Below are 20,996 nucleotides of genomic sequence, written 5' to 3'. Positions count from 1 at the left end.
TATCAAGGGTCCCCTGGGGGGCAAGTTGCTCCTTCCCCCAGTGACAACTGCTAATCTATGAGACAATCAAAAATCTTTTTCCTGATTTTGTCTGCCACTTACAGCATAACTTAGAAGCATGACTGTGTTCACTTTGACTATCTTTCTTCTACTCCTTATAAAGTATTGCTAAGGTTTCCTACCCTTCCGTCACCTTATTATCCCAGCTTGATGGGGCCCATGGCCTTAGGAAAGAGAGAGCTTAATTAGCATACTCTAGAAAAGAGATACAGGGGAGGAAGAGAAAATGATTTCTACATTTTTTTATAGTGGTATTAACTGTTTTTTAAATGTCTTTATGGAATGAGCAGTTATTTTAAAATATAAATGTAAGTAAATAATCATAATTTCTGGTCCACATGTGTTACAATTGTGGTGACCCTATCTATCTTGCTGAAAATTATGACCCCAGAGTCTAGCAGTGTTTCCATTTTTGTTAGACATTCAGTACGTATCTAATAAATCCATGAATAAAGTTCTCATTACCTTAGCATGACAATAGCAACCTGCTAATTGCTAGAGTGTTAGTTTAAAAGTTATTTTTCTTGGAGGTGGAGGTCATTTAACAATACATACTGACTATTACCATATAAAAACTTCTGCATTAGATGTCATTATTATCAAAAGAGTCAGTCCAAAGGAGGTGATCAGCACCAAACAACAAAATGTATAGCAATACAAATTAACTTAAGGGTAAATGTGAAGTCATATGGGGAAAAAGAAAAAAATGACAAAGATTAGAACATTGCAAGAATGAGGTGGTAACTGGATTAAGCCTTCAAGGAGAGGACTTTTACAGTGTGAGGCTTCGCAGTTTGAAGATACTTAGGAGAGCTTCATCAAGTCTTACATGGGATGGTATCTATAGCTGTACAATGTTGTCATGATGAACCCACAAGACATTACATAGAAATTAAGTTTCAAGAGCAACCAAGAAATGAATACTGCTTAGAAGCCAGAGCAACAAACATTTAAAATATCAGGAAATGGCACCAAAAGAAATTCCAAATATATTAATTTAAAATTTAAAATGGAATTCTAAAACTACTGGAAAAATACAGACAATTTTATTTTTAATTCTTGGAATAGGGTCAGTCTTTTTAAACATGATACAAAATCTAGAAAGTATAAAAGAAATGAAAGATATGTTTTATGTTATATATTAAAGTATTCTTCATGGGAAAATTACCATAATCAAACTCAACAGAAACAGTGGGAAAAATATTTGAAACACAAATGACTGACAATAAGTTAATTTCCTTCTTACACAAAAAGCTTACTAAACTTCCTAGTCATCCTCATTATCATCTCACTTCATATCCAATCCATTAGCAAATCCTGCCAGTTTCACATTTAAATTATATTCAAAATCTGACCACTTGTTACTACCGCCACTCCTACCCCTTGGGTCCAAAGCACCAGAGCCCCCACCCTGAAGTTTTGCAGCTACCTTTTCACTAGACTGTCTGCCCATGCTCCCCGCACTGCCTCCACCCCGAAGTCAAATCTCAATACAGCAACTGAAGTGATCCTGCTAAAACCAAAGGTCACTTCTCTCTCAAAACCAAGAGGGCTTTTTTTTTTTTTACCATGCTCAGAGCGCACGCCAAGGTTCCTTACAATGACCTGCAACATCCTAAAGCATCCTTCTTGATTTGGCCTCTCATTATCAAGCTGATCTTGTGTCCTACAAGACTCCCTTCACTTGCTCACTCAGCTTCAGCCACTTGGCATTCTGGATCCATACTTCCTCAGGTCCTTTGTACCTGCCACTCACTCCTCAGTATGGATGTTCTTGTTCTAGATGTCATGGATTTCTCCCTCACCTCCTCAGGTCTTTTATGCAACAGTCACCTTCTCTCTGAAGCCTCCCTGACTGTGCTATTCAATAGCCCAAACTCATGCCTTGAATTCCCTGTCCCACATTTCTTATTCATTTTTCACTGTTGAATTTATCACCAGCTAACATTTTAATACTGTAGTATCTATTATGTTCATTTTTGTTTCCTCCTTCTAGGACGAAAGTTTCATGGGGAAAAGGTTTTCATTTGTTTTTGTTGACTGCTATGCTTCTAGCATCTTTAATGGACCCTGTCACATTATAGGCCATAAATATATATTTATTGAATGAATTTTGAGTGAAATTAAGGAGAAAAAAGACAACTCAATAGAAAAATGAGCATGTGATAGCTCAAAAATTAACAACTTTATGAAAAGCTGTTTATAATTAAAATATATTAAAAAGTATACCAAATATTAAATAAACTTACCATATTAATGTCATGAAGCAAGCAAGCACTTTCATGCACAGAGGCACAAACTGAAGACTAATTTGGCTCTATTTATTAAAATTAGTATTCCACACTCTTTTAGTCGTGATTACCTAATTTAGAAATTCTGCAAATATGCTTATACAAAAACACAAAAATATGTGTGTACATAGATGTTCCATGAAGCATTGTGATTAATAACAACAAAAAAAACCCTTGAAACAACCTAAGTATTGAGAATTGGTATAAATTACAAAGCATAATACAGAATTTAACAGAACAAAGTAGATATAAAAGATGATATAGAAAAATGTCCTAGTAATATTAATTGAAAAGCTAGGTTCAAAAGAATAGGTATTGTAGGATACCATTTGTTTTTCCTGAAAGCATACGCACACTCAGATGCCCACATTTACATATATGTAAAACATTTCTGGAGAGATATAAACCTACAGTTCTACACACAGTGTGAGTCATTTGCATGAGGAATAGTTTGTTCAAATTCTTGTGAGGTCTAGTGGATTATTTGGTCCTCCATGAAATTTATTTCAAACTTATATTATGAATAGCCCCTAAAATAGCAAATGTGTATATCTGAGTGAATGGATTAATGGCAGAGTATCATATAAATTTCTATGGTCAAATCTTGTCTTCAGAAAGTTTTTTAAAATCTGAGGAAACTTTAAAAAAAAACTGTCAGAATTTCAGATTTTTAGAATTCCTTTTAGTTAGAATTATTTAAAACCCTCAAAAGACAAAAGCATTAAAAATAGTATGTATTTATAAGAAATAAAGAAGTATTAGATCACTCTTATGTTTTTTACTACAACTGGTAGACTCTTCTAAATCTTGTTTTTATATATTCTCTCTGTTGGTCAACATCTGCTTCAATCTAGCTTCATTCTAGTGGAATAAATAATTGAAGATTGATCTGAATGGCAACTTTTGTATTCTGTGCACAGCATGTTAATCTGTAATTATAGTGCTACCTTTTCACTAAACTGGCTATAAGAAATAGTTGAATTTAACATTTAGTATTGTAAGCAAGAAAAAAAGATATAATGGAAAAGTTATGAAGCATATAAGGGATTCCAAATAACCAATAGCATTGCCTGTTTTTTGTATATCATGTGTATTTGATAACACTGAATGTAATAACAAGGTCATTCTTGAGTCTTCATTCAAATTTTTACCACAAAAGAAAAAGTACTAATATTTCTACTCCCAGTTTTCAGAGCAGTCATCACCTCAATACAGCTGACTGTAGATAAAATGTCACAACCTATACAATATTTGATGGTTTGGAGAAACCTTTTTTTTTTTTTAATTGCCACATTGTTAAGTTAAAAAATTACAACCGCTTCCTCGCTCATACCATTTTAGTGAATTTTGCACAATACTGTGCCTGCAGTTGTCCAACAGTAGCTTGTGAAACTAGTGTGAAGGGAATAGAGAAAGAGCTATGTAATAAAGACTCAGGAAGTGATATCATGCTGGGTAGAAATGGAGAGATTATTCCATTCCAGAGGGCTTTCAAACATGATAGAGAAGGGAAGTGAATGAAGCAGAACAAGACAGTAACTCTACAGAGAAAACAACCTTAACAGGGAGCTTAGACCAAAGTTTCTCAGAAGAAACCATTGCAGAGATGTCTGAAGCAAGATGCATGCATCCAGGCCAAAGGGTTTGTGAGGGTCAAGGGCAGAGGTCTGCCATCAGTGGCTCATGGACTACATCCAGCTTATAGGCATAACTACTTTATATGTTTAATTGAACAGTATTTAAAAATTAGAAGTCACATAAAATGCCGTATTTCTAGCTTCTTTTGAAAACAATCCATGTTCTTTAATCACAGAATGGTATTTTTGCACTAAAATGATTGATTGCCATTGAGTAGCAGCTGCCGCATACAAAGGATACCCTCTTTCCTATTAGCCATAGTTCCTACTCTACAACTAGTCCAAATGATTCCTTTGGGAAAATTATAAAAAGCTGCCTTAAGATAATTTATTACCATCATCCAGAAAAGTCTACAAAGATTTTAAATGTGAATGGAGCTCCCTGGAGTTGTGCAATGCACAGTCAGCCACAATGGTTGCTGCACTCATTTCTGTCACCTGCCTTCAGGGGACTTAGAATAACATGGGATGAAATGAAGAAGACAAAGCTAGACCAGCACAGGATCTATTCTTTTTGTCACTCTTGTCAGAATTAGTGTCACTTCTCTCTTTCCTTCTTTCTCTTTCTTTTCCTCTCTTCCTTCCTCCCTCTCACTCTCCTTCCTCCCACCCTCCCTTCCTTCTTCCCTTCCTTCCTCTCTTTCTCTGTCTCTGAAGTGTAAGTGTGTATACACACAAGATGGTTTTAAAGTGTTTAATTTGCTAACTCATTTCTTGATAATAACTTATGTGATTATTAATAAAATGTTTATAAAGAAGGTAAAATATAGTTGATCTATAGTTCATTTTGTTTTTGCTAAGATACTAAACCAAAACATTATCTGTAGTTTTTGTTTTTGTTTTTGCGGTACGCGGGCCTCTCACTGTTGTGGCCTCTCCCATTGCAGAGCACAGGCTCCGGACGCGCAGGCTCAGCGGCCATGGCTCACGGGCCCAGCCGCTCCGCGGCATGTGGGATCTTCCCGGACCGGGGCACGAACCGTTGTCCCCTGCATCGGCAGGCGGACTCTCAACCACTGCGCCACCAGGGAAGCCCTATCTGTAGTTTTGAGCTACTTAAAAAAATTTAAACAAATAAATTTTCTTCCAAAAATTATTTCAGACGCAGGAGGGGAAAAGTACATAAAGTATGTCTCTTTTATATATTGCCTCAAAGAGTATAGATCATATTCCACTTTTTCTTTCAACAACTCTCCATATGGTTTCTGAGGAAGTATTCGAGGGGATAGAAAGAAAATACCTTCCTGAGGTGTATCTACCCAGACTACAGAGTACTCAAATTTTACTTTCCAAACACCAGGGCAAGAAATAAGGTTTAAAAAAACTATAAGAAAAAAACAGGATCAATATTCTTTGACTGATTTGTTTTGCTTTCTTCTCTTCCATCAGGTTTTGGCTAATATATAAGCTCCTTGGTAAGGCCTTATCTGAACACACAAGCTAAAGTTGATCTCCCATTTTTCTCTATATCACCCTAGTTACCTCATAGCTCTAATTAGTATGTATTTGATCAATTTACTTACTCAGCTCATTTGTTGATTACCTGCCACATGCCAGACATTACTCTGGGACTGGAAAGACCAAGGTAAACCTGCCCTCTAAGGTCTTAAGATCTACTGTGGAAGACACACAAACAACTAATAGACAGGCACAAAAGTAAAATCATTACACACTGTGGTAAATACAATCCTTAATTTATATATTTATTTTTCTATTCCACTAACCTGTAAATGTCTATATGGATTCTGTCTTCTATTATATCCCAGCACCAAGCACTGTTCTGGCACATTCCCTGACTGAATGATTGTATTAACTTTTCTAGTGAAATGGATTTCTGTAATAACATTTAAATAGGAGGCCCAGGATATCAATGATTACAAGAATAATATCACCTATGTGAGAGCAGTGAGGAGTTTACACCTGATGCATCTGATTTCTTATAATGATCAATTATGTTATAACGAAGTTTGAAAGATAAATGAGAAAACACTCTCACTGCCCAGAGATCTCCACTGTTAATACTGTGTTGCATGTATTTCCAGATCTTATTCTATGAAACACAAATTTATAAAGAACTTTGTATTTCTTCAACAAAATGATGTCATGCTGTATATACTTTGAAACCTGTTTTTTTTATTAACAGTGTCTATTTTTACATTTCAGAAATATGAGGGGTTTTGCTTTATTTCTCTCTGAAAGGCTGACAGTTGAGTGAGTACAATGGGTATATAATTCTGAGTCATAACCAAACCAAACAAAAACTTATAAGCCATGATCTCCAATTTGTGCACATAAAATTTTAAAACCGTGTACATTTTCAAAGGCAAGGAGAGTGGAGGGGAGAGAATGAACACCCACTCAGCAAATCAGGGAGCAAATTAATACTATTGCTATTTCATGAAAATAAGTGACCCCCAAGCCACTCAAGTGGCTATTACTCCAGATGGAATGTCAGCTCTAACATTTCTTTATTTGGATTGTCTAATATGTTTACTTGTACCCATACTGTTCCAGAAAAAAATTTCAAATGAAATGTTGCCATCAACACTTCTCTACTTGAAATATTTTCTTTTACAATTTATACATATACCATCTTTCTCCAAAAACAAAGAACTTAGGGTAGGTAACAAAGATGAATATATATGCGAAAAAAAGCATAAATAAGAAAAATACAGGTTGGAAAAGAAATAGCGTCAAGAATTAAGTTAGGAAACAAAAAATATCTACTATAGAAATGTTAGATAATTTATAAAATTGAAGAATGGAAAAAATTTATTAATATTGCTGGACTAGGTGTAAGATCTAAGTATCCTTCATTAAAATATTGCTGGTATGTTTATTAACATGAAACCAGTGAAGGAAAAAAACCCACATATTACTAGATTGGGTAGGTGTGAAATATACTTTAGAGTGGATGACAAATTTGGATCTCTTTCAAACCAAATCATTTTCATTCACTTCGCACACTGTCCTCAATTGCCTGGTCTTCCCAGAATCTTTTCCATCCTGAGAGGTCTTAGTTTTTTAGATATGTCCTTGTATCTGTGACTACAAAACTCCCTTACCTCTTCATTTTGGAGAATTGCGGGGAAGAAGGAAAGAAGCAACCATGCAAGAGGAAACTCTTAAAAAGGCTTGTCTCTCTCAGCCCTATTAATTCCCAGGTGGAATGGAAGGAAAAAGACTGGACAATTAAAATCCCACTAACTTCTTGACCATGGTTGGTTGGTCCTGTTAGAAAATATGCCTTCAAGGATCTACATATAAGTAAATTTTATCAGGTATAAGTGGGATGCTACAGAAGAATGTGTCCCCCAAAATTTATATACTGAAACCTAATCCCCAATGTGATGTAGGTGTTAGGAGGGCCTTAGGGAGGTGATAAGTCATGAGGGTGGAGCCCTCATGAATGGTATTAGTACCCTTGTATAAGAGACCTCAAAGAGCTCACTTGTTCCTCCTGCCATGTGAGGACACAGAGAAAAGCCAGCCCTCTATGAACCAAGAAGTAGGCCCTCACCTGACAATGAATCTGTTGATGCGCTGAACTTGGACTTTCCAACCCTCAGAACTATGATAAAAAAATTTTTTGTTGTTTATAAGTCACCCTATCTAGGGTAATTTGTTTTATAGCAGCCTGAACTAACTAGGACATGGAATGTTCTAGATCATTTCCTATACTGTATCTTTATCTTTACTAAAAGTAAGGGAACAAACTGATACTTAAAATGCTAAACAAAAGAGATTTTCATGGTTGGTATAGATAAGAGCGTGGTTGAAATGAAAATGAGAATATATGTCACACTTGTCACCTGTGAGGAAGGCAGTGAAGAGGGAACAAGGAGGATGAATGATTGGGGGGGGGGGGGAGTCTGTGCATTGTATACTTGAATTTTATTTTTTAAAATTTTCACCCTGTGATTATATTATAAACTCAAAGTATTAATTTAAGATCTAATGAAGAGAGAATCAATATTGTGAAAATGACTATACTACCCAAAGCAATCTACAGATTCAATGCAATCCCTATCAAATTACCAGTTTTTCACAGAACTAGAACAAAAAATTTTACAATTTGTATGGAAACACAAAAGAACTTGAACAGCAAAAGTAATCTTGAGGGAAAAAAAAAAGGAGCTGGAGGAATCAGGCTCCCTGACTTCAGACTATACTACAGAGCTACAGTAATCAAGATAGTATGGTACTGGCACAATAACAGAAATACACATCAAGGGAACAGGATAGAAAGTCCAGAGATAAACCCACACACCTATGGTCCCCTAATCTATGATGAAGGAGGCCAGAATATACAGTGGAGCAAAGACAGCCTCTTCAATAAATAGTGCTGGGAAAACTGGACAGCTACATGTAAAAGAATGAAATTAGAACACTCCCTAACACTATACACAAAAATAAACTCAAAATGGATTAAACACCTAAATGTAAGGCCAGACACTATAAGACTCTTAGAGGAAGACATATGCAGAACACTTTGACATAAATCGCAGCAAGATCTTTTTTGACCTAGTTCCTAGAATAATGAGAATAAAAACAATAAACAAATGGGACCTAATGAAACTTAAAAGCTTTTGCACAGCAAAGGAAACCATAAACAAGACAAAAAGACAACCCTCATAATGGGAGAAAATATTTGCAAACGAAGCAATGGACAAAGAATTAGTCTCCAAAACATACAAACAGCTCATGCAGCTCAATATCAAAAAAACAACCCAATCAAAAAATGGGTGGAAGACCTAAATAGACATTTCTCCAAAGAAGACATACAGTTGGCCAAGAGGCACATGAAAAGCTGCTCAACATCACCAATTATTAGAGAAATGCAAATCAAAACTACAGTTAGGTATCACCTCACACTGGTCAGAATGACCATCATCACAAAATCTACAAACAATAAATGCTGCAGAGGGTGTGGAGAAAAGAAAATGCTCTTGCTCTGTTGGTGGGATACAGCCAACAGTACATTGATACAGCCATTATGGAGAACAGTATGCAGGTTCCTTAAAAAACTAAAAATAGAACTACCATGTGACCCCGCAATCCCACTACTGGGCATATACCCAGAGAAAACCATAATTCAAAAAGACACATGCACCCAATGTTCATTGCAGCACTATTTAAAATATCCAGGACATGGAAGCAACCTAAATGTCCATCAAGAGAGGAACAGATAAAGAAGATGTGGTGTATATATACAGTGGAATATTACTCAGCCATAAAAAGGAATGAAATTGGTTCATTTGTAGAGACGTAGATGGACCTAGAGACTGTCATACAGAGTGAAGTAAGTCAGAAAGAGAAAAACAAATATCATATATTAACGCATATATGTAGAATCTGAAAATATTGGTATAGATGATCTTATTTACAAAGCATAAATAGAGACACAGAGGTAGAGAACAAACATATGGATACCGAGGGGGAAAAGGGAGGGGGGTGGGATGAATTGGGAGATTGGGATTGACACATATACACTACGGATACTATGTATAAAATAGATAACTAATGAGAACCTACTGCATAACACAGGGAACTCTGCTCAATGTTCTGTGGTGACCTAAATGGGAAGGAAATCCAAAAAAGAGGAGGTATATGTTTAGCTGATTCACTTTGCTATACAGTAGAAACTAACACAACTTTGTAAAGCAACCATACTCCAATAAAAATATATTTTTTAAAAGATCTAATCAAGAGACAAAGAGGGAGGGAGAGAGGGAGGAAGAAAGGGAGGGAGTAAGGAATAACGGGAAGAGGGGGCAGCTATAACACACATAAATTAAACATCTCTAATGTGGGAAATGATAGAAAAAGGAGAGGCTTTTATGTATATTGTTAAAGTTACATTCGGTATCAAATTCTCCTTTCTGTGACTAATTACATTTTAAATAAATTACATCAGCTAATCTATTATAAATGCACCTACCATCAGACATAGAAAATAACAGCAATTAGTTATTCCTGTTCAGAATGGAAGAGGCAGGCCCAAATTGTAACTATATCTATTTATGAGAGGCTTTCTATGGAACTGTATGCCAATAACTGTAATGTATACTTACATTCAAAATATATTCACTTGAATTATAGCTTTAACCTTCATTTTTGATTACAGGGACTTATTTCAGGAAACATTCTTAAAACTACCTCTTTTCTTTAGAATGTACTTCTTTTCTTTGTTCATACTATAGAACTAGAAGATTCAGTATGCAAATCCAACTATGAATCCTGCTCTGAGCAAATAAAACATGCCTGGCAACTCAGAAGTTGCCTGAAACTCCAGATACCTGCAGAAGCCTCTCCTACATTTTATCCAGTAATGGAAAAAGAGCTGATTCTAATAGGTCCACAAACCTTAAAACCAAATGTGTTTCAGACTACAGAAAATGTTCAATATTTAAAAGTTAATATCTTTACATTTAATATAATACATAGACCACCTCTATCCTCCAGCACGGTTTGGGGCAGGACTCCAACCAAATACATTAACATTTCTGTAGTCAAACCTGTGAATAGTCCCATCGAGCAAGATGAAGAAAGGCTACACAAGTAGTTTTGTGTCAGTAGAGGCCAGGTTTGATTTTGCCACTAAATGAGTTATCAATAAAATTTCAGCTTACAGAGCTTTTTGGATTTCAGATTCGTCTTTGCCTTGTTGATTATAGTATCAGAGACTTGAGTTCAGGAAAGTTTTAAGTGCTGAAAGCTTACTTGTACTAATTTGTAAATGGAGTAGTTTCTGAGAGACTTTCTCCATTTTAATGTGCTTTTTAAATTCAACATTAAATAAACATGGCAAAGAGGAGATATCATTTTCCAAGATCTTATCTTCTCACAGTTGCTTTGCATTTTTCCTACATGACAACATTTCTTCTTCACTCTCACCTAGAATGATTTTTCCACTCTTTTCTGCCCAATGATGCCTCAATCCTTCTTGAAAATTCTCCTAATGGCTCACCTCCTTCATAAAACCTCCCCAAATCAGCTTCCCTGAATCGAGAAGTATAAACCCTTCAGAATCTGCTGTGCTCTTTCTCTTCCTATTTCATCCAGCCTCAACGTGGACTTCAGTGCTCTGTGTTGTGTCTTCACATACATGCAATAGCTCTTTCCTTATCAATGGTCTTGGGTTTTACATGTGAAAGCAAATTAGGCATGTTTAAGGACAGGGGAAGATTTTAAACGAGATATTTTCGATAGAGGAGAACACACTTTTATATATCCTTTTATTTATTTATTTATTTTTGGCTGTGTTGGGTCTTCATTGCTGTGTGCGGGCTTTCTCTAGTTGCGTCGAGCAGGGGCTACTCTTCCTTGGGGTGTGCGGGCTTCTCATTGTGGTGGCTTCTCTTGTTGCAGAGCATGGGCTCTAGGCATGTGGGCTTCAGTAGTTGTGGCACAAGGGCTCAGTAGTTGTGGCACACAGGCTCAGTAGTTGTGGCTCACTGCCTATAGAGCACAGGCTCAGTAGTTGTGGTGCACAGGCTTAGCTGCTCCACAGCATGTGGGATCTTCCCGGACCAGGGCTCGAACCCATGTCTCCTGCATTGGCAGGCAGATTCTTAACCACTGCGCCACCAGGGAAGTCCCTACATATCTTTTTCATAAGCCAAGGCTTATGAAATATCTAACACACTTTTAAAATTTAAGATTTAAGCAGACTTTCAAATCACAAAAGTTAAAGTTAACCTGAAAAATTAAATTTCCCTTTTCTTCAGGTTCAGAAAACGTTTTCTGAAAATCTAAACAAGCAAATGAATTAACAAATCAGTCATGGTTTTCATGCAACCTTTAAAATACAGCTTATGTTAGAATGTTATATTCTACATTATATCAATACTTGTATACTTATACACAAAGTATATGTATAGTGCCTTCAATAATAGCTGTGACCATTGTTTTTGCCACAGTTCTTTACGGAAAAATCCAATTGTTAATTTCAGTTACTCAAGAGAGAAACAGATTAAAAAGTGTTTCTATTAATTTAATAGATTCACTTAATTTGCATCAACCATAGACTTTTTTAAAAACATGAGATTTTTAATTTACTTACTCTAATAAATATTCCATTTCCCTTGCCTACCTCCTGTCACATTTCATCCTGCAAATAAACTGCAGATGTTTCCTTCAATATATTGCAGATACTTCTGAACCTAACATTCAGAATACCCAGTATGAAAATTTACCCACTATACTTTTTCATCTTTTTCCTCCTTCCCTCCCTTGCTATAGCAGTTTCCATTTTCCTGTTCCAAAGGAGAAATTTCAATGTTAACCACAGAAGCCATGTTTTGCCTATCTTACAAAAAAAAAAATTGAAGTATTCTAACATTTCCCTGAGAAATCAGATTTGTATTACTGTTGTTTTCAAATATATTTTTTGGCTCTGTGATTTTTTGTTACAAATAATTTAGTATTATTTATTAAGTATTTGAACCTTTATTTTTCTGCAAACAGAGGAATGATAAGATTCACAAACGTGCCGAATTAAAGGCAGATGATCCAAGCCCTTGGCTGAAAAGGCATATTGATGTTATTTCATCAAGCAGAAAACAACAGATGTTTTCCCAAAAGATATATATGGAGTTTGCAGAACCAATTTTTAATTGTGTTAGTGAAAGACTCAGAAAGTGGAAGGCTATATAGACAATACACCCTCTTATTATTGTATGTCTTAAAAATTACTTTTTCACTAGAAAAAATGTTTGGTTATTTTATAAAAGCTGTATGCATCAGCATAATGTATGTGCAAAAAGAATTGACATCAATGTGAAATTCAAGATGCTTTCTAGGTAGCAGTTGTCTGAAGGAGCACAGTACTATGTTTTTTAATGCAATTTCTGTCAAGAAGTCATGAGGCCAAGTGGCTATTTTATTTAGATTTTTCCCAACAACAGGAAGTTGCAAACTTTATTTATTCACTAGCCCAGTCTTATACTCACCAAATCCATTTGGCTTTTGAATAGATCTAAAGATTTCAAAAATTTCAGTTGTCTTCTAACATTGTGGAAGGCATTAAAATAGAGTATTTACTCATATTTAAACATCCTGATCACCGGTCGCAGAAAACGGGCATTTTTTCCTGTTCCACTGGTCTATTCGTATATAGTAATGGAAAAATCCAGAGTTAGGAATTTTAAAAATCTTATCCTGTGGGGCTTCCCTGGTGGCGCAGTTGTTGAGAGTCTGCCTGCCGATGCAGGGGACACAGGTTCGTGCCCTGGTCCGGGAGGATCCCACATGCCGCGGAGCGGCTGGGCCTGTGAGCCATGGACGCTGAGCCTGCACGTCCGGAGCCTGTGCTCCACAACGGGAGAGGCCACAACAGTGAGAGGCCCGTGTACCGGAAAATAAATAAATAAATCTTATCCTGTGACCATGATACTGGTTATGGCTGAAGAGAATGTTTTATTTGGAATTTATTGGAGTGGGGAGTTCCAAGACTGAGAGGATCAGTTTCTGATTTGCAATTATCTATGGATAACAAGAGTTAAATGAAGGTGGTAGTAACAGAATTATAAATGAGGCATGTACATTAAGAATATTTCATTGGTAAAACCTAAATGATGGACATGATAAGGACATGATATTTATTGGATATGAAGAGTTGAAAGAAAATGAAAAGTTAAAGACAATGCTTAGATCAGTCCTGGTCTGAATTTACCCTTTGTTACTTTCCCCCTTGCTCATTCAGCCTCAGTCATATCGACCTTCTTGTCATTATACAAAAACACCAGGCACACTTCCGTATCAGTGCCTTGGAACTTGCTATTCCCACTTATCTTCCCCCTCAGCCCCCAGATTTTCATAGCTTGCTCCTTCTCTCTGTCAGGTGTTTGTTCAAAGTTTACCTTCTCAATGAGGACTGCCACAACCCCCGTATTTAATATGCAACCATTCCTAACCCCAAATATAGTGGTGATCAGAAATCTGATGAAGTCGTCACAAATACAGGAGAATAAAGGGATAAGTTTAAACACATTAAGATAAAAATGTTCTGAAGGCATTTCGAAAAACAAATCTGTAGCATAAGAAAGAAAATTTGATTGTAAAATTGTAGGAGTCCTCTAAATAAATACAATATGTATATCAGGATTTCTGCTTCACGGAAGGATGAAATATTCATGACAGTTAGAAAAGCCAGGCAAATTATAATTTTTTTTAAGATGTCAGAGAGCTGCTTAAGTAGAAAGATTTAGAAGGACTTGAATTTCAGAGAAAACAGAGGTAAATTCAGAGGTAGACTGAGGATCTATATAGTTTCTTTTTTCTCTGGGGATATTTGATTCTAGGTATAAAAAAAGGCTAAGAATATGGGTGTGTAGACAGAGAGCTGCTGCTAAGGCACAGATAAACAATCACAGTTTTGGAAGTTATGTGGGTTAGAATGACAAAATTGGAAATCCAAGCACACAACTTATTCCATCTCAAGACTTTGCTAAATTCTGAAAATGTGTAGAGCAAAAACTTAAAGAGATAATTCAAATAACTCTGAAAAGCAGAGTGGAAATTCCAATTTCTTAGTACTAAAGAGGCAAAGACACTAAATTCTCAATTGAAAGTCTATGGAAGGCAACCATAGGAACAAATACAAACCAGAGGTAGACTGAATATTACCAAAACTGCATCTCAGCCTGAGTTTAGTCTATGATTGGATGAAGGTGATCATTTCTCTATTATAAATATCTATTTTTAAAATTAAGACTTTATGTTTTAGTGCAGTTTTAGGTTCATAGCAACATTGAAGAGAAGGCCCAGAGGTTTCCCATATACCCTCTGCCTCTTCACATGCATAGCCTCCCCTATTATCAACATTCCTCACCATAGTGGTACACTTGTTATGACTGATGAGTCTACATTGACACATCATAATCACACAAAGTCCATAGTTTGCATAATGGTTCGCTCTTGGTGTTGTACATTCTATGAGTCTGGACAAGTATATAATGACATGTATCCATCACTATGGTATCATGCAGAATATTTTCAATGCCCTGAAAATGCTCTGTGCCCTGCCTGTTTTTTCCTCCCCCTGCCCAAATGCTGGTAACTACTGATAATTTAACTGTCTCCAGAGTTTGCCTCTTTCAGAATGTCATATAGTTGGAATCATACACTATGCAGGCTTTTCAGATTGGCTTCCTTCACTTAGTAATATGCATTTAAGTTTCCTTCATGTCTTATCATGGCTTGATAGCTCATTTCTTTTTAACACTGAATAATATTCCATTGCCAGGATGTACCAGTTTATTTATCCATTTACCTACAGAAGGACATCTTGGTTACTATCAAGAATTATGAACAAAGCTGCTATAAACATCCATGAGCAGGTTTTTGTGTAGACATAAGCTTTCAGTACTTTGGGTAAATCCCAAGAATGTGATTGCTGGATTATATGGTAAGAGTATGTTTAGTTTTGTAAGACACTATCAAGCTGTCTTCCAAAGTGGATGAATCATTTTGTATTCCCACCAGCAATGAGAGTTGCTGTTGCTCTCCATCCTCACCAGCATTTGGTGTTGTCAGTGTTCTGGATTTTGGTCACTCTAATGGGTGTGTAGTGGTATCTCATCGCTGTTTTAATTTGCATTTCCTTGAGGACATACGATATGGAGCATCTTTCATATGTTTATTTGTCATCTATATATTTTCTTTGATGAGGTGTCTATTCAGGTCTTTGGCCCATTTTTCAACCAGGTTGCTTGTTTTCTTACTGTTGAGTTTTAAGTGTTCTTTGTATATTTTGGATAACCGTCTTTTATCAGCTGTGTCTTTTGCAAACACTTTCTCCCAGTTTGTGGCTTGTCTTCTCATTCTCTTGACTTTGCTTTTTCCAGAGCAGAGTTCTTAATTTTAATGAGTCAAGCTTATCAACTATTTCTTGCAATTTGTGTCTTTGGTGTTGTATATAAAAAGTCATCGCCATACCCAAGGTCATCGAGGTTTTCTCCTATGTTATCTTCTGCAGCTTATAGTTTTGTGTTTTACATTTAGGTTTATGCTCCATTTGAGTTAGTTTTGTGAAGGGTATAAATCTTGTGTCTAGATTCATTTCTTTGCAGGTGGATGTCCAACTGTTCTAGCACTATTTGTTGAAAAAAATATATCTTTGCTGCATTGTATTATCTCAGCTCCTTTGTCAAAGATCTGTTGACTATATTTGTGTGGGTCTATTTCTGGGTTCTCTATTCTGTTCCATCGACCTATTTTTCTATTCTTTCACCAACACCCACTGTCTTGAATTTGTACCTTTACAGTAATTCATGAAGTCAGACAGTATCAGCTCTCCAAGTTTGTTCTTCTCATTCAATATTATGTTGACTATTCTAGATCTTTTGCCTCTCCAAATAATACTTAAAAACAGTTTGTAAACAGCCACAAAATAACTTGTTGGGATTTTGATTGGGATTGCATTGAATCTATAAATCAAGTTGGAAGTACTGACACCTTGATAATATTGAGTCTTCCTATTCAAAAACTTGGAATATCTCTCATTTATTTAGTTCTTTGTTTTAATTCATCAGAGTTTTATAGTTTTCCTCATATAGATCTTGTCCCCGTTGTGTTAGATTTTGGGGAGTGCTATGTAAATGGCATTGTGATTTTAATTTCAAATTCCATTTGTTCATTGCTAGTGTATAGGAAAGCAATTAATTTTTGTATATTAACTTTGTATCTTGTAATCTTGTGCTAATCACTTATTAGTTCTAGGAGTTCTTTTGATGATTCTTTCAGATTTTCTGCATAGACAATTATGTTATCTGTGAACAAAGACAGTTTTATTTCTTCCTTCTCTATCTGTATATCTTTTATTTCCTTTACCCATCTTATTACATTAGTGAGGACATCCAGTACAATGCTGAAAACCAGTGATGAGAGGGAACATCCTTGCCTTGTACCTGATTTTAGTGGGAAAGATTTGATGTTATCACCATGAATTATGATGTTAAGTATAGTTTTTCTGAGAGATATTCTTTATCAAGTTGAGAAAGTTACCTTCTATTCCTAGTGTACTGAGAATTTTTATCATGAATGGGTTTTGTATTTTGTCAAATTCTCTTTCTGCAACTATTGATATGGTCATATGATTATTTTTTTTTTAGCCTGTTGATGTCATGGATTACGTTAATTGATTTTCAAATGTTGAATCAGATTTACATAACTGGGATAAATCCCACTTGATTGATAATGTATGTATTTTTATATGTTAAAAAGATAGAACTATGCCTGATGATTTGGATCAAATGGATAGATTCCTAAAAATATACAACTGTCCAAAACGGACAAGAAAAGAAATAGAAAACTTGAATAATGAATATCTTTTAAACAAATTGAATTTGTATACATTTTTCCAACAAAGAAAATTATCAGCAGTTTAATTGGTGAATTCTTCCAAACATGAAAAGAACAATAAAACAGTATTACTCAAAATCTTTGAAATAATAGAAACAGAGAGAAAAACTTCACAACTGTTTTTTAGGAGGGCAACATAACCTTGCTTCTAGAACCAGATAAAAATATTATAAGCAATATTACAACCCTGAAGAAGGCAAGGGCTTAGGAGAATCAATGAATAAAAATGAAAGTCCATAGTGCAGAAGCATAGCAAATAAGGAGAGGAGGAGGTAAGATTGAAGGGGTAACAGTGGCCAGTCATGCAAGATCCTATAGGCACAGAAGGGGATTCTGAAATTTAGTAAGGTCAGTAGTCATTGGTTTATTCACATTAATATATCCAAACTAACTATGAGATTTCAAATCATAATTAAATTTATCAAGGAGAAATTTGACCTAATATCACTGTTTATTTATTGATTCCTTTAAAATTTTTAAGAAACTATATTTATATCACTTTTGCAACAAAAAATAGGAAAGATTTAATATTTTCATTGTTTATCATACTATGATCAAATTTAATAATATTTATTTCATAATACAAATCGTTATTTTTAATTGCAATATAGTTTGATTTACAAAGCTGTGTTAGTTTCAGGTGTACAGCAGAGTGATTCAGATAGATAGACAGATAGATATGTATTCTTCTTCTGTTTCTTTTCATTATAGGTTATTATAAGACACTGAATATAGTTCCCTGTGCTATACAGTAGACCCTTGCTGTTTATCTATTTTTTGTAAATAAGTTCATTTGTATCATTTTTTAGATTCCACATATAAGTGATATCATATGATGTCTGTCTTTCTCTGACTTATTTCACTTACTATGATCATCTCTAGGTCCATACATGTTGCTGCAAATGGCATTATTTCACTCTTTGATGGCTGAGTAATATTCCATTGTGTGTGTGTGTGTGTGTGTGTGTGTGTGTGTGTGTGTGTGTGTGTATCTCAAACTTCTTTATCCACTCATCTGTTGATGGACAGGTAGGCTGCTTCCATGTATTCGCTCTTATAAACAGTACTGCTATGAACACTGGGGTCCATGTATCTTTTCAAATTGAGTTTTCATCTTTTCCAGATATATGCCCAGGAGTGGGATTGCTGGATCACATGGTAACTCTACAAAATGGTTATTTTGTTTTAAACTACATATAAATGAAAAACAAATGAAGGAAACAATAGCAAAGATCAATAAAACTAAAAGCTGGTTCTTTGAGAAGATAAACAAAATGAATAAACCATTAGCCAGACTCATCAAGAAAAAAAGGGAGAAGACTCAAATCAACAGAATTAGAAATGAAAAAGGAAAAGTAACAACTGACACTGAAGAAATCCAAAGGATCATAAGAGATTACTAAAAGCAACTACATGCCCATAAAATGGACAATCTGGAAGAAATGGACAGATTTTTAGAAAATCACAACCTTCTGACACTGAAGCAGGAAGAAATAGAAAATACAAATAGAGCAATCACAAGCACTGATGTTGAGACTGTGATTAAAAATCTTCCAATAACCAAAACCCAGGACAAGATGGCTTCACATGGCTTCTCTATCAAAACATTTAGAGAAGAGCTAACACCTATCCTTCTCAAACTCTTCCAAAATATAGCAGTGGGAGGAACACTCCCAAACTCATTCTACAAGGCCACCACATCACCCTGATATCAAAACCAGACAAAGATGCCACAAAGAAAGAAAACTACAGGCCAATATCACTGATGAACATAGATGCAAAAATCCTCAACAAAATACTAGCAAACACAATCCAACCACACATTAAAAGGATCATACAACATGACCAAGTGGGGTTTATTCCAGGAATGCAAGGATTCTTCAGTATACGCAAATCAATCAATGTGATACACCATATTAACAAATTGAAGGAGAAAAACCATATGATCATCTCAATAGATGCAGAAAAAGCTTTTGACAAAATTCAACACTGATTTATGATTAAAACCCTCCAGAAAGTAGGCATAGAGGGAACTTATGTCAACATAATAAAGGCCATATATGACAAACCCACAGCCAACATCATTCTCAATGGTGAAAAACTGAAACCATTTCCACTAAGATCAGGAAAAAGACAAGGTTGCCCACTCTCACCACTATTATTCAACATAGTTTTGGAAGTTTTAGGCACAGCAATCAGAGAAGAAAAAGAAATAATAGGAATCCAAATCAGAAAAGAAGAAGTAAAGCTGTCACTGTTTGCAGATGACATGATACTATATATAGAGAATCCTAAAGATGCTACCAGAAAACTACTGGAGCTAATCAGTGAATTTGGTAAAGTAGCAGGATACAAAATTAATGCGCAGAAATCTCTTGCATTTCTATACACTAGTGATGAAAACTCTGAAAGAGAAATTAAGGAAACACTCCCATTTACCATTACAACAAAAAGAATAAAATACCTAGGAATAAACTTGCCTAAGGAGACAAAAGACCTGTATGCAGAAAACTATAAGACACTGATGAAAGAAATTAGAGATGATACAAGTAGATGGAGAGATATACCATGTCCTTGGATTGGAAGAATCAACATTGTGAAAATGACTACACAACCCAAAGCAATCTACAGATTCAATGCAATCCCTATCAAACTACCACTGGCATTTTTTTCACAGAACTAGAACAAAAAATTTCACAATTTGTATGGAAGCACAAAAGACCCCAAATAGCAAAAGCAATCTTGAGAAAGAAAAACAGAGCTGGAGGAATCAGGCTCCCGGACTTCAGACTATACTACAAAGCTTCAGTAATCAAGACAGTATGGTTCTGGCACAAAGCCAGAAATATAGATCAATGGCACAGGATAGAAAGCCCAGAGATAAACCCATGCATAGATGGTCATCTTATCTTTGATAAAGGAGGCAAGAATATACAATGGAGAAAAGACAGCCTCTTCAATAAGTGATGCTGGGAAAACTGGACAGCTACATGTAAAAGAATGAAATTAGAAAACTCCCTAACACCATACACAAAAATAAACTCAAAATAGATTAAAGACCCAAATTTGATGGCCAGACACCATCAAACTCTGAGAGGAAAACATAGGCAGAACACTCTTTGACATAAATCACAGCAAGATCCTTTTTGACCCACCTCCTAGAGAAATGCAAATAAAACCAAAAATAAACAAACGGGACCTAATGAAACTTAAATGCTTTTGCACAGCAAATGAAACCATAAACAAGACAAAAAGACAACCCTCAGAATGGGAGAAAATATTTGCAAATGAAGCAACTGACAAAGGATTAATCTCCAAAATTTACAAGCAGCTCATTCAGCTCAATATCAAAAAAACAAAAAATCCAATCCAAAAATGGGCAGAAGACCTAAACAGACATTTCTCCAAAGAAGATATACAGATTGCCAAGAAACACTTGAAAGAATGCTCAACATCATTAACCATTAGAGAAATGCAAATCAAAACTACAATGAGGTATCATCTCACACCAGTCAGAATGGCCATCATCAAAAAATCTACAAACAATAAAAGCTGGAGAGGGTGTGGAGAAAAGGGAACCCACCTGCACTGTTGGTAGGAATGTAAATTGATACAGCCACTATGGAGAACAGTATGGAGGTTC

This window comes from Delphinus delphis, chromosome 4 (assembly GCF_949987515.2).
Source record: "Delphinus delphis chromosome 4, mDelDel1.2, whole genome shotgun sequence".
NCBI lineage: Eukaryota > Metazoa > Chordata > Mammalia > Artiodactyla > Delphinidae > Delphinus > Delphinus delphis.
This window is presented reverse-complemented; position numbering follows the sequence as displayed.